Below are 12,916 nucleotides of genomic sequence, written 5' to 3'. Positions count from 1 at the left end.
TCGTTTTTATGATTTTGGATTCTGGGAACTCTGATAAAAAAAAAAACATTTTGAAAGCAATTAGAACTTGTTGATGTTTAAAAAAAACTTTTATTTGTGTAAAACTGTTTTCTTTGAAAAGTTTAAATTTCTTTAAAATTTTTGGGTTGTTACACAATATATCGAAGTCACTTATTTCTTGACTACCCTAAAGTCATTGAGGTAAATGTGATTTTGTGTCGTTGGTGGAGGGATATCCCTATTACTAGAGTGCCCATCATGTATCTGTTGTTGAGGTTGGACCACCTCTGCTCTGATGGCCCTGTGATGGATAATGTAGATATGGGAAGAAGGTTGTCTTCTGTTGAAAATCTTATGGATAACGTAGATATGGCAATGAGGTTGTCTTCCGTTTGAAATTCAGGAGCAGCAAAGAGTTAGTAGGTGACATCCAAGTATTATATAGCTAGAAAAGATGAATAGTTTTGTTAGTTAATCTGATCTCTCAATCCTGGCAAGGATCGCCACAACTACTTGTAACTCTAGCCTCTCACTAGCTTTGTTTATATAAAACAAAACACCCTTTGGTTTAAAAAAGAATCCTATAAATAATACCCACTTATATTTTTTTGAGACTTATTGAGCATATTCAATGACTCAGTAGATGTGAAATTTTTTGCCATCTACAAAGGCTGGACTGACATTTTCAAATACGGGAAGGTATTGAAAGGTTAATACTTTTGAAATGTTGTTCCTTTATGAAAGGTGTGCTTGCATCTCATGAGAATAGATTATGAGTAATGTGAAATATGTTTGCAGGATCATGAAGTATTCAAATTCATATGCATACAATGATACACCAACACATATCATATATATATTTATACTCATACAATAACTTGACAGAAAATAAAACAGGGTTTAAACAAAGATTAATCCACCCTGTAACCAATGGAAACTACATCCGCTACTTTAATCAGCAAAGGAATGTATAAGATTGTCCAGTAAATGTTTTGTACTTAGGCTTTTTTAATCGATTTATCGAGACATAAAGTTCAAATTGGCCTCTGTTATAACAAAAGTTCATGTTTAATGTTGTCACGGTTTATCTAATACACTAAACTACATCCGCTACTTTAATCAGCAAAGGAGCCCTCCTTCCGTCTTTTGCCTCATCTTCTCAGGATTCGTCTCAGCCAACCACTTCATCCTATTTATTATAATGAACATTAATTAACTTTTTTGGTTTGCCACACATAAAAATACTTATTGAAAAACCTTCGGATTCAAAAATTAAAATTACTAAAACTAAAGTCTCTGTCAGATCTTTTTGCTTTAAAGAGATCTAATACTCGATCCACACATATCAGTATCTTTAGTGATATTTAAGGAATAATTAAGCATGTAAAGAACTACAGATCAGATCTGCAACACGATCTCATAATCTCCACGCAGAATTCAATAAGAATTGAAGTAGATGTCAGCTTTATACTAATGAAATTAACGTTAGTAGATACAGCATAAATTGGAAAGTTGAGCAGAAAAATTGATTGGAATCGAAACATTTACATAAGAAAACGTTATATAAATTTACCTTTTCAAGCTAGGAGCCTCGGACAAACCTACAAAACCAACTCTTGAAATGTTATGAACACCTAACTCATAGTAATCTGATTCTACTAGGCTGACAACAGAATACACATCAAAGTATAGTGTGAGTGATAGTCGAACAGCATAATCTTCGAAACACCAAAGTATATATGGCGGATCTTTACTAATTTTTAGATCTATGTGCATGATGAAGGAAAAGAAAAAATCGACACATAAAACTCTTGGTGATTATTATGAGTCGATAACATAAAGAAAACGATGCATGATTTTCATATATGTAAGAAACGATTGTGATCTTGATTTACAGCGGCTGCGAAATCGTATTGAAATGAAACTGAACATCGTATATATAATGGTTAAGAAATGTGTGGGCGTAACCCTATAACCCTGATCTCTAGATCTAGCGTTGGTGATTTTCATCAACCTCCCCTACTATTGTACATATCTTCAAATAGAACCCTATGTTTACGCAAAATGACACTTTTATTGCTTGATGAATAAATTGGTACTTGATTTTTTTATATGTAATTTTTTAAGAGATCTTATATATAAATGGCCACAGCCCACAGTACTGGAGTAACTTTTTTTAACGTAAATTTAATCATTTGTAGACTACACTTAGTTCCAAATATGCCTCCGACAAAACCAGAACCGTCGACTTCAAGAAGGGGCAACACCTGATACGGTTAGATTATTATAACTATTTTGGTAAATGGCAAAATTACACTTGATTTTTTTTTTTTTTTTGGAAAAACAGTTGATACATTTTTCTTTCTTGTTTAAGTGAGAATATCTTTCATCGTTTGACATTGTAATTATTCGAGGTTGAGTATACGGTATTCATGGTTTAGCCTTTCAACATAAGATGGCGTAATTAGCACAAACGTATTAAAATGTTTGGTTACAAAATTAATGGTTTCAATAATTGTTAAAAGTTCGATTTACGTGATAAATAAAATCACAATAAATAATACACTGCTAATTATATTTAACTTAAATTTAAATTTCGGGAAGAAACCAATTTTTCATAATGTACATAAAGTAAAATCTAGCATGCATTTATCGTTTAACACACCCTGGAGTTAAAATCTATAAGTCAAATAAAGCTTAACATTAAGTATACAATTTTATGAATGTTTTGTTCGAATGTTTATTTAGTTGATTATTGGATTACTTGATTATTAGATTACTCACACCCTGGTGTTTTTATATTAGCACATTGTGGTACATTTATTGCAACTTTGTAATTTAAGTATATTTGGATTCCTTTTACAATTTTTATTCAATGTGAGTTTTACAACACGTTCAAACATGCTATGGACGATTAAATCTCAAGAATTAAATTTGTTGATAAATATCCATTGATTTTCTATCAATAATTGCAAGAATCACATACACCTGATAATAATATATTTGTGAATTTGGTATAAGTTTAAAAACTAATGGTGGATATATCAACTTACCAAACTCAACTATGGGTAATGTAACAACTGTGTCAGACATCTCTTGCATGCTACTCCACCATGTCTAACACGAAGAAACCCTAGACTTCTCATCTGATACAACATACCTCACTATAAATGCTCTGCGTTCCTCAACAAACAATAAGGATGAACAAAAAAAGTGGTAGAAAAATGAAACAATTGTAAGGGTGCTCTACTATTAATCATTTTTTCATGAAATGAACATCTAATACAATTAAAATATGCATGTTATCGAAACAATGGACAAGCATATTTCACAACACAGCAACACAACCATTTTTCGTATGATTTTGTGAACTATAACTTGCATCCAACCACATAATTCTAACCATATAAGGGCCTCGGTTAAGCCGTTTCAATGGCCCCACAATAGTCTTTTGCTTCCTCGGTATCCCATCATCAACACTTGAAACATCATGTATGTCCTTCTTGACTCCAGATGGATAATGTAACATCCGCACTTAGGGCCTAAAACTTCTAGATGTTAGGTTTCTATGTATCAAATACACTTAAACTAGGTAGTCAAATAATAAATTACGATATACCTAAGTGTAAATGCAACCTATGGATGTATGCCTTAGCGCTTGAGCTCTCGTGCTCGTGACCTTGTTTGCATGAAAAGGACAAAACCGGAATCCCTCTCTTGGTTCATAACCAGTAAACTCAAAAGTGCATAATCAAAATATAACTAGGAGGGATTAAACTCTAAATGAATTCCTCCACAAAATGGGAGAAAGAAGACCCGAAACTTCAAGCCAAGAAGAAGCAAGGATTATGGCTTTGGATATCTTCCACAATTTTTGTTGGATTTAAGTTTCTAAGCCCAAACTCAACTATGGGTAATGTAACAACTGTGTCAGACATCTTTTGCATGCTACTCCACCGTGACTAACACGAAGAAACCCTAGACTTCTCATCCGATACAACATAGCTCACTATAAATGCTCTACGTTCCTAAACAAACAATAAGGGTAAACAAAAAAAGTGGTAGAAAAATGAAACAATTGTAAGGGTGTTCTACTATTAATCATTTTTCATGAAATGAACATCTAATACAATTAAAATATGCATGTTTTCGAAGAAATGGACAAGCATATTTCACAACACAGCAACACAACCATTCTAACCACACACACACACACACACATATATATATATATATATATATATATATATATATATATATATATCACTACAAGAAAAAATGCAATTAGTGGCGACAAAAGTCGCCGCTAAAGGGTCTAACTGTCGCTGGTAACGTTAATAACAGCGGGCATGTTGCCAGTCATAAGTCACCATTACTGCTCTGTGTATTGATCAAGTTGTCACAATTGTCGCCGCTAATGACAAAGTCGCCGCTAATGATGTAGTCGCCGGTAATAACAGTTTTCATTTTTTATTTTTAATCCACAATTTTGGGCGCCGGTATTTACATAACAACATCCGATTGAATATCACAAGTAACAGTGTCGTCGGTAATTACATAACAACATCCGATTAAATATCAAAATTAATTAGGTCGCCAGTAATAACATAAACCAACCAAAAGTTTTACAATCCTAACAAGTAGCAAAGCGTAACAACAAGTATAACATACAATTAAAGCTCCTCCATACATACCATCGTCTTTGTTTCCGTCGTTTCCTCTTTGATTATTTCGTGAATGAAAAAACGAATAATGCTCCTCCCTACATGTCGGGTCGTTGATTACTCTGTGAATGAAAAAAACGAATAATTAATTTGAATAGAATAACTTAAACATATATATATATATATATATATATATATATATATATATATATATATATATATATATATGGCAACACCTGATACGATTAGATTAAAAGTGTTTTGGTAAATGGAAACAATAGTCTTGATCTTTTTTTTGGAAAAACGCTTAGATACATTTTTCTTTCTTGTTTAAGTTATAATATCTTTCATCATTTGACATTCTAATTAGTGCAAACATATTAAAATGTTTGGCTACAAAATTAATGTTTTCAATAAATATTAACGATTTATGTGTTAAACGAAATCATAATAAATAATATACTGTTTAATATATTTATTTTAAAATCAAAATTTTGGGAGGAAATTGATCTTCATAATGTTGTACATAAACTAAAATCGTGCATGTATTTATCGTTTAACATGCCCTTGAGTTAAAATATGTATGTGAAATAATGCTTAACTATAAATATTCAATTTCATGAAAGTTTTGTCCGAATGTTTATTTAGTTGATTGTTGGATTACTTGATTATTAGATTATTTGGTGTTTTGATATTAGCACATTGTGCTTCATTAATTCTGACTTTGTAATTTAAGTATATTTGGATTCCTTTTACTATTTGAAGTCAATGTGAGTGTTACAACACGTACAAACTTGCTATGGACAATTGAATCTCAAGGATTAAATTTCTTGGTAATATCCATTGATTTTCGATCATTAAATGCAAGAATAACATAGACCTGATCATAATATATTTGTGAATTTGGTAAAAGTTTAAAAACTAATGGTGGATATATGAACTTACCAAACTTAACTATGTGTAATGTAATAATTGCATCTGGCGTCTCTTGCATGCTACTCCACCATGAGTAACACGAAGAAACCCTAGACTTCTCATCCGATACAATGTACCTCACTATAAATACTCTATATTCCTCAACAAACAATGAGGGAGAAACAAAAGAAAGTGGTAAAAAAATAAACACAATTGTAAGGGTGTTCTTCTACTATTAATCATTTTGCATGAAATGAACATCTAATACAATAAAAATATGCATGTTTTCTAAGCAAATGGACAAGCATATTTCCACAACTCGGTAACACAACCATTTTTTCTATGATTTTGTGAACTATAACTTGCATGCAACCACCTCATTCTAACCATATCAGGGCCTTGGTTAAGCCGTTTCAATGGCCGCACAATAGTCTTTTGCTTCCTCTATTGCATCCCACCATCAACAATTTGCAACATCAATTATGTCCTTCTTGACTCCAGATGGATAATGTAGCATCCATATTTAGGGCCTAAAAGTTTTAGATGTTAGGTTTTCTATGTATCAAATACACTTAAAATAGGTAGTGGGAAAATAAATCATGATATACCTAAGTGTACATGCAACCAAAATTAACGTCTTCATACAAATTATTGCTACCCTATAAAAAGATATATACAAAAGAAGAATCACATACATCTCTTGCAGCTATGGACCTTCGCGCTTGAGCTCTCAGGCATGTGACCTTGTTTACATGAAAATGACTGAAACCAGAATCCCTCTCTTGGTTCACACCCAATGAACTCAAAAGTACAGAATCAAAATATAACTAGGAGGGGTCAAACTTTAAAAGAGTCCCTCTCAGCATCCTCCATCAGGTCTATAAATGATAACTTTTTGTTAAAAAGTAGTACTTGCAACACTATTTGGAATCACATTGAATCTGCCAAGGCAAACATCTTAATTTGTGTGTTAGACTTGGTAACCTATACACTAGATTGAACCTCCTTAGAATTGGGATCCATTTGTAAATCACCTATATGCGCTCTCCGTACGGTAGCAGTAAATCTGAATCACACTTATTTTTGGACTACCCTAAAGTCATTGAGGTCAGTGTGATTTTGCATCATTTGTGGATGGACATCCCTATTACGAGTGTGTCCATCATGGATTTGTTTTTGAGGTTGGACAACCTCTGCTCTGATGGCCCTGTTCTGGATAATGTAGATATGGCAACGAGGTTGTCTTCAGTTGGAAATCCAGGAGCAGCAAAGAGTTAGTAGGTGACATCCAACCTTCGGTTGGTTAAGTATTATGGCTAGAAAAGATGAACAGTTTTGTTAGTTAATCTGCTCTACCAATCCTCGCAAAGATTGCCTCAACTAAATGAAGCTCTAGCCTCTCACTAGCTTTGTTTTTAGAAAAAAAAAACAACACCATTTTGTTTAGAAAAACATAATATAAATAACAACCACTTATATTTTTTGAGACTTATTGTGCATATTCAATGTGTCAGTACATGTGAAAATTTTTGCCAGCTACAAAGGCTGAATTGACATTTTCTAATAGGGGAAAGTATTGAAAGGTTAATACATTTGAAATGTTGTTCCTTTATGAAAGGTGTGCTTGCATTTCTCATAAGAACAGATACGACTACACATACAAATAAACATTTCAATTATATTTATACTCATACAAATACGCTGATAAAAGCTAAAACGGGTTCTAAAAAAAGATTAATCCACCCTGCAGCGAAAGAACACTATATCTGCGACTTTTATCAGCAAAGACATGTATAAAGCTTGTCCAGTAGATGTTTTGTACTTAGGCTTTTTTAATCGATCGAACTACTTGATGTATCCCAATATAAAGTTCAAGTTGGCCTCTGTTATAACAAAGGTTCGTGTTGATTGTGTCCACGGTTTATCAAACAAATTAAACCAAAGAGGCCAATCCGATTAACAGAAAAGGTGTGGTTTGTATTTATTGACTGAAGCAATTGGCAACTGTGAAGCCCACATGTGGCCAGTAGATGATATCGCCTGAGCAAATTAAGCCTGAAACGAAACATCAACCCATAAAACTATAATGAGTCCATAATAGAGGTGACAACTGCTAACTGCACATATTAAAAATTAATAATTTTAACATGAAGATGTTTTGACCATCATTAATGTTTTGACCATCACGAATGATTATGCAACTTACAGGGGAGCCATTCTTTCTTCTTTACGTTCCGCTACTGAAATCTACAAAGGTTTTGTCCCATCATCTCAGGATTCTACTCAGCCATCCAATTCATCCTGTTTATTAGAATGAAGATTAGTTAACTTTTTTGGTTTGTGATTCAAAAAACTTATTGCAAAAGCTCTGAGTTAAAAAATTAAAATCACTAAAACTAAAATCCATGTCAGATATTTTTGCTTTAAAAAGATCTAATACTGGATCCCCAAATATCTGCATCTTTAGTGATATTTAAGATCTGCAGCTTCCGTCAAGATCTCCATAATCTCCAAACAGTATTCAATAAGAATGGAACTAGATGTCAGATTCAGACTACTGAAACGTTACTAGATATAGCATAAATTGGAAAGTTGAGCAGTAAAAATCTATTGGAATCAAAACAATTACATAAGAAAACGTTATATAAATTTACCTTTCCAAGCATCAGATACATGGGCCTCTCACAAACCCACAAAACCAACTCTTGAAATGTTATGAACACCTAACTGATACTGATCTGAATCTACTAGGCTGACAATAGAATACAGATCAATGTATAGTGTGAGTGACTGGCTATACAGATCAATGTATAGCGGATCTTTACCAGTTTTTTTATCTATGTGCATGATAAAGAAAAAAAAAGCCGACACATAAAACTCTTGGTGATTATCACGACTGAAAAAAAGAAAAAAATCGATAACTTAATGAAAACAAAGCATGATTTTCAGATATGTAAGAAAAGATTGCGATCTAGATTGATAGGGTGGATCATGACAGCGGCTGTGAAATTGTATTGAAATGAACCTGAACATCGTATTTATAATGGTTAAGAAATGTGTAGGCGTAACCCTATAACCCTGATTTCTAGCGTTGGTGATTTGCATCAACCTCCCCTACAATTGTACATATCTTCAAATAGAGCCCAAAGGTTATGCAAAATGACAGTTTTGTTGCTTGATGAAGAAAGCGCTACTTGATTTTTTATGTGTAATTTTTTTAAGGGAGAATTTTCATATATGCTCTTCTTAAACCTTAAAATATCATCTTTACCCAAATTAATTTTTAAATGTCATATTTACCCTTCATAAAATCTCTAAATATCATATTTACCATTCATAAAATTTCAAAATATCATATATGTCATTTTTAAATATTAAAATATCATATATGTCCTTCTTCAATATCAAAATATCGTATATACACTTTTTAAAATCAATGATAATATCTAAAATATCCTCTATCTACAAAATGATAATAATCAACAACAACAAAAACTAAACAATCAAAATATACAATCCATAGAAAGGGTTAAAGATAAATCTTTTTGTCTATCAATAATTGAAAAGTCGATCTAAGAGAAGAAAAGCAACACCTAAATAAGGTTTGACTAGAAGACTTTTGGTAAATATAACCAATACTCTTTAATTTATTTATTTTTGGAAAAACATTTGATACATTTTACTTTCTTGTTTAAGTGAGAATATCTTTCATCATTTAACATTGTAATTATTCGAGGTTGAGTATACAATATTTATGGTTTAGCCTTTCAGCAAGAAATTATGTAATTAGTGCAAACTTATTATAATTTTTGGCTACAAAATTAATGGTTACACTAAATGTTAAAGTATGATTAATATGTTAAATGAAATCTTAATAAATACGTACTGCTAATTATATTTATTTTAAATTTAAATTTCCGGAAGAAAACGATGTTCATAATTAATGAAGATAATGTAAAATTGTGCCTATATTTATCGTTTAACATGGCTTTCGGTTAAAATCAACAAGTCAAAGAAAGCTTGACGATAAATATTCAGTTTTATGAATGTTTTGTCTTATTGGTTGATTATTGGATTAGTGACAATAGGTGTTTTGATATTAGCACATTGTTCTACATGAATTGCGACTTTGCATTTTAAGTATATTTGTATTCTTTTTCTATTTCAACGCAATGTGAGTTTTACAACATATTAGAGACACTTGAATGAATTTTGATAAGCATGCGTGAACCGAAATACATGCACAAACTTGCTATGGACAATTTAAATTTGTTGGTAAATATCCATTGATTTTCAATCATCAATTGCCAGAAAGGCATAGTATTGAATTTAGTATAAGTTTGAAAACTAGTGGTGGATTTATGAACTTACCAAATTAACTATGGGTAATGTAATAAGTGTATAAGGCATCTCTTGCATCTTTTGCATGCTACTACTGTTGGATTAATGTCTAAGTGCATAACTATAATTGGTAAGACTTGACCCGACCCGGCATGGTCCATTTGGGTTGCATGACATCATACATTTGGATTCACTAAAATGAGAGAAATAACACTAAAGGTTTGTTAATATATTATAAGTTCTAATATATTTATAAGATTATTTAATCAATATTGATCAAGAATTAATCTAGGATTAATTAAGTGATCAAAAGAAGAATAATAAAATATATGGGTTGATTGTGTAAATCATTCATACTTCTGTTGTGGGCTAAGACTCCATGGATTATCAAGTTGGGCTAAAACCCATAGGATGCTTCATGGTGTGTTTGAACCCATAGATCCAAGGTATTTAGGGTTCCATGTACACTTAGGAGTGTTAGAATGCTCAAAACCCAACAGTGGTATCAGAGCCTAGACTTGTTTTCTTGTTATACTTGCAAAATTAGCTGAAAAATCGAATTTTGGTGCTCTCTGCACAGCAGAATCGCCGAGTCCACTGATGGACTGGTCGAGTCCACTGATGGACTCGCCGAGTCCAAGGCAAAAAGCATCCAACTCGCCGAGTTGGTTCGTGCACTCGTCGAGTTGGACCCCCAGACAGTATATATCCGATTGTTTTGGCTAGAAATAGACTAGGAACATTACCCTAAGATGTTTTTTGACTTATAAACTTGTTTTTGATGTGATAATGTTCATGCTAATCCAATTTCAAAGTTAATTGTCAATAGATTCATGTTTTGTATTAGTTTAAAAGTTTTGCTAATTACATGAAAAAGTTTGATGTGAATTATCTTTGTTCATATGAGTTGCTTAGATTAATAGATAAGTTAATTGATTATGTGTTTTCAATCCGTTTTAATCTAAGAGATGATTCTAAAATGTGTTTGTGTAACTTGTCGTCAAGTTACATGAAAAGTCACTTCATTAAGTAATAAAATGTGTAACCTTAATTAATTCCATAAGTTGCAAAATAAAGAAAAGTTATATTCTTTTATTAGTTTAAAGTCTTCCATAACTTGTCCTCAAGTTATGTAACTTGAAGAGTCTTTTAATTAAAACTACTTTCTGTTGGATAAGGTGTCTAAGTGCATAACTATTTCTGGTAAATACTTGACCCGACCCGCCATGGTCCATTTGGGTTGCATGGCACCATGCAATTGAATAAACTAAATGAGAGAAATAACACATATGGTTTATTAATATATATTATAAGTTCTAATATATTAATAATATTATTTAATTATTTTTGATCAATAATTAATTTAGAATTAATTAAGTGATCAAAAGATAACTAATTAGATTTATGGGTAGATTATGTAAACCTTCCATATCTTATATAGTGGGCTAAGAGGCTCCATGGATTGTCAAGTTGGGTTTCACCCATAGGATGCTCCATGGAGTTAACCCATGGAGCAAGAAATGAAGAGTCATGGAACATTAGGGTTTACCTAATGTCACACGCTATATAAGCAATGTAACTCTCCCCAAAATCGGTTACACTAAGAAACAAGATGGCTTGGCCGATTTTGCATGTGTTATAGTATTCTCTCAAGTTTGTTCTTTGCATTTGGTGTTGTGTGAAACATTTGAGGCATCACACTTGACGTGCAAGGCTCACAAGGTTTCAAGGAACACTTACAATAAATGTTAAAAGTATGATTTATGTGTTACATGAAATCACAATAAATAATACACTGCTAATTATATTTAACTTAAATTTAAATTTCGGGAAGAAACCGATGTTCATAATGTACATAAAGTAAAATCGTGCATGTATTTATCGTTTAACATGCCTTAGAGTTAAAATCTATAACTCAAATAAAGCTTAACGATAATTATTCAATTTTATGAAAGTTTTGTTCGAATGTTTATTTAGTTGATTATTGGATTACTTGATTATTAGATTAGATTGTTAGATTACTCACACCCTGGTGTTTTTATATTAGCACATTGTGGTACACTGATTGCGACTTTGTAATATAAGTATATTTGGATTCCATTTACAATTTTAAATCAATGTGAGTTTTACAACACGTTCAAACATGCTATGGACGATTAAATCTCATGAATTAAATTTGTTGGTAAATATCCATTAATTTTCGATCAATAATTGCAAGAATCACATACACCTGATAATAATATATCTGTGAATTTGGTATTAAGTTTAAAAACTAATGGTGGATATATCAACTTACCAAACTCAACTATGGGTAATGTAACAACTGTGTCAGGCATCTCTTGAATGCTACTCCACCGTGACTAACACGAAGAAACCCTAGACTTCTCATCCGATACAACATACCTCACTATAAATGCTCTATGTTCCTCAACAAACAATAAGGGCAAACAAAAAAAGTGGTAAAAAAATGAAACAATTGTAAGGGTGTTCTACTATTAATCATTTTTCATGAAATGAACATCTAATACAATAAAAATATGCATGTTTTCTAAGCAATGGACAAGCATATTTCACAACCCAGCAACACAACCATTTTTCCTATGATTTTGTGAACTATAAGTTGCATCCATCCTCCAAATTCTAACCATATAAGGGCCTCGGTTAAGCCGTTTCAATGGCCCCACAAAAGTCTTTTGCTTCCTCGGTATCCCATCATCAACCACTTGCAACATCATGTATGTCCTTCTTGACTCCGAATGGATAATGTAGCATCCGCACTTAGGGCTTAAAACTTTTAGATGTTAGGTTTTCTACGTATCAAAGACACTTGAACTAGGTAGTGAAAGAATAAATTATGATATACCTAAGTGTACATGCAACCTATGGATGTATGCCATAGCGCTTGAGCTTTTGTGCTCGTGACCTTGTTTACATGAAAAGGACTCAAACCAGAATCCCTTTCTTGGTTCATAACCAGTAAACTCAAAAGTGCATAA

At 32.2% G+C, this 12,916-nt stretch overlaps 2 long non-coding RNA genes across 2 annotated transcripts; both read right to left on the bottom strand.

The window, feature by feature from the left end:
* Window positions 1-808: 808 nt before the first annotated feature.
* Window positions 809-1,931, bottom strand: LOC111908132 (uncharacterized). Its single transcript, XR_002855774.3, has 2 exons — window positions 1,574-1,931; window positions 809-1,189 (listed from the first exon to the last, which is right to left on the bottom strand). It is a non-coding gene; the product is annotated as an uncharacterized LOC111908132 (long non-coding RNA).
* A 5,132-nt stretch (window positions 1,932-7,063) lies between these two features.
* On the bottom strand, window positions 7,064-8,610 carry LOC111908131 (uncharacterized). Its single transcript, XR_002855773.3, has 3 exons — window positions 8,234-8,610; window positions 7,786-7,880; window positions 7,064-7,634 (listed from the first exon to the last, which is right to left on the bottom strand). It is a non-coding gene; the product is annotated as an uncharacterized LOC111908131 (long non-coding RNA).
* Window positions 8,611-12,916: the final 4,306 nt, after the last annotated feature.

Source organism: Lactuca sativa, chromosome 5 (genome assembly GCF_002870075.4).
Source record: "Lactuca sativa cultivar Salinas chromosome 5, Lsat_Salinas_v11, whole genome shotgun sequence".
Taxonomy (NCBI): Eukaryota; Viridiplantae; Streptophyta; class Magnoliopsida; order Asterales; family Asteraceae; genus Lactuca; species Lactuca sativa.
Note: the sequence above shows the minus strand (reverse complement) of the source record. Positions and strands in the feature narration are given on the sequence as shown.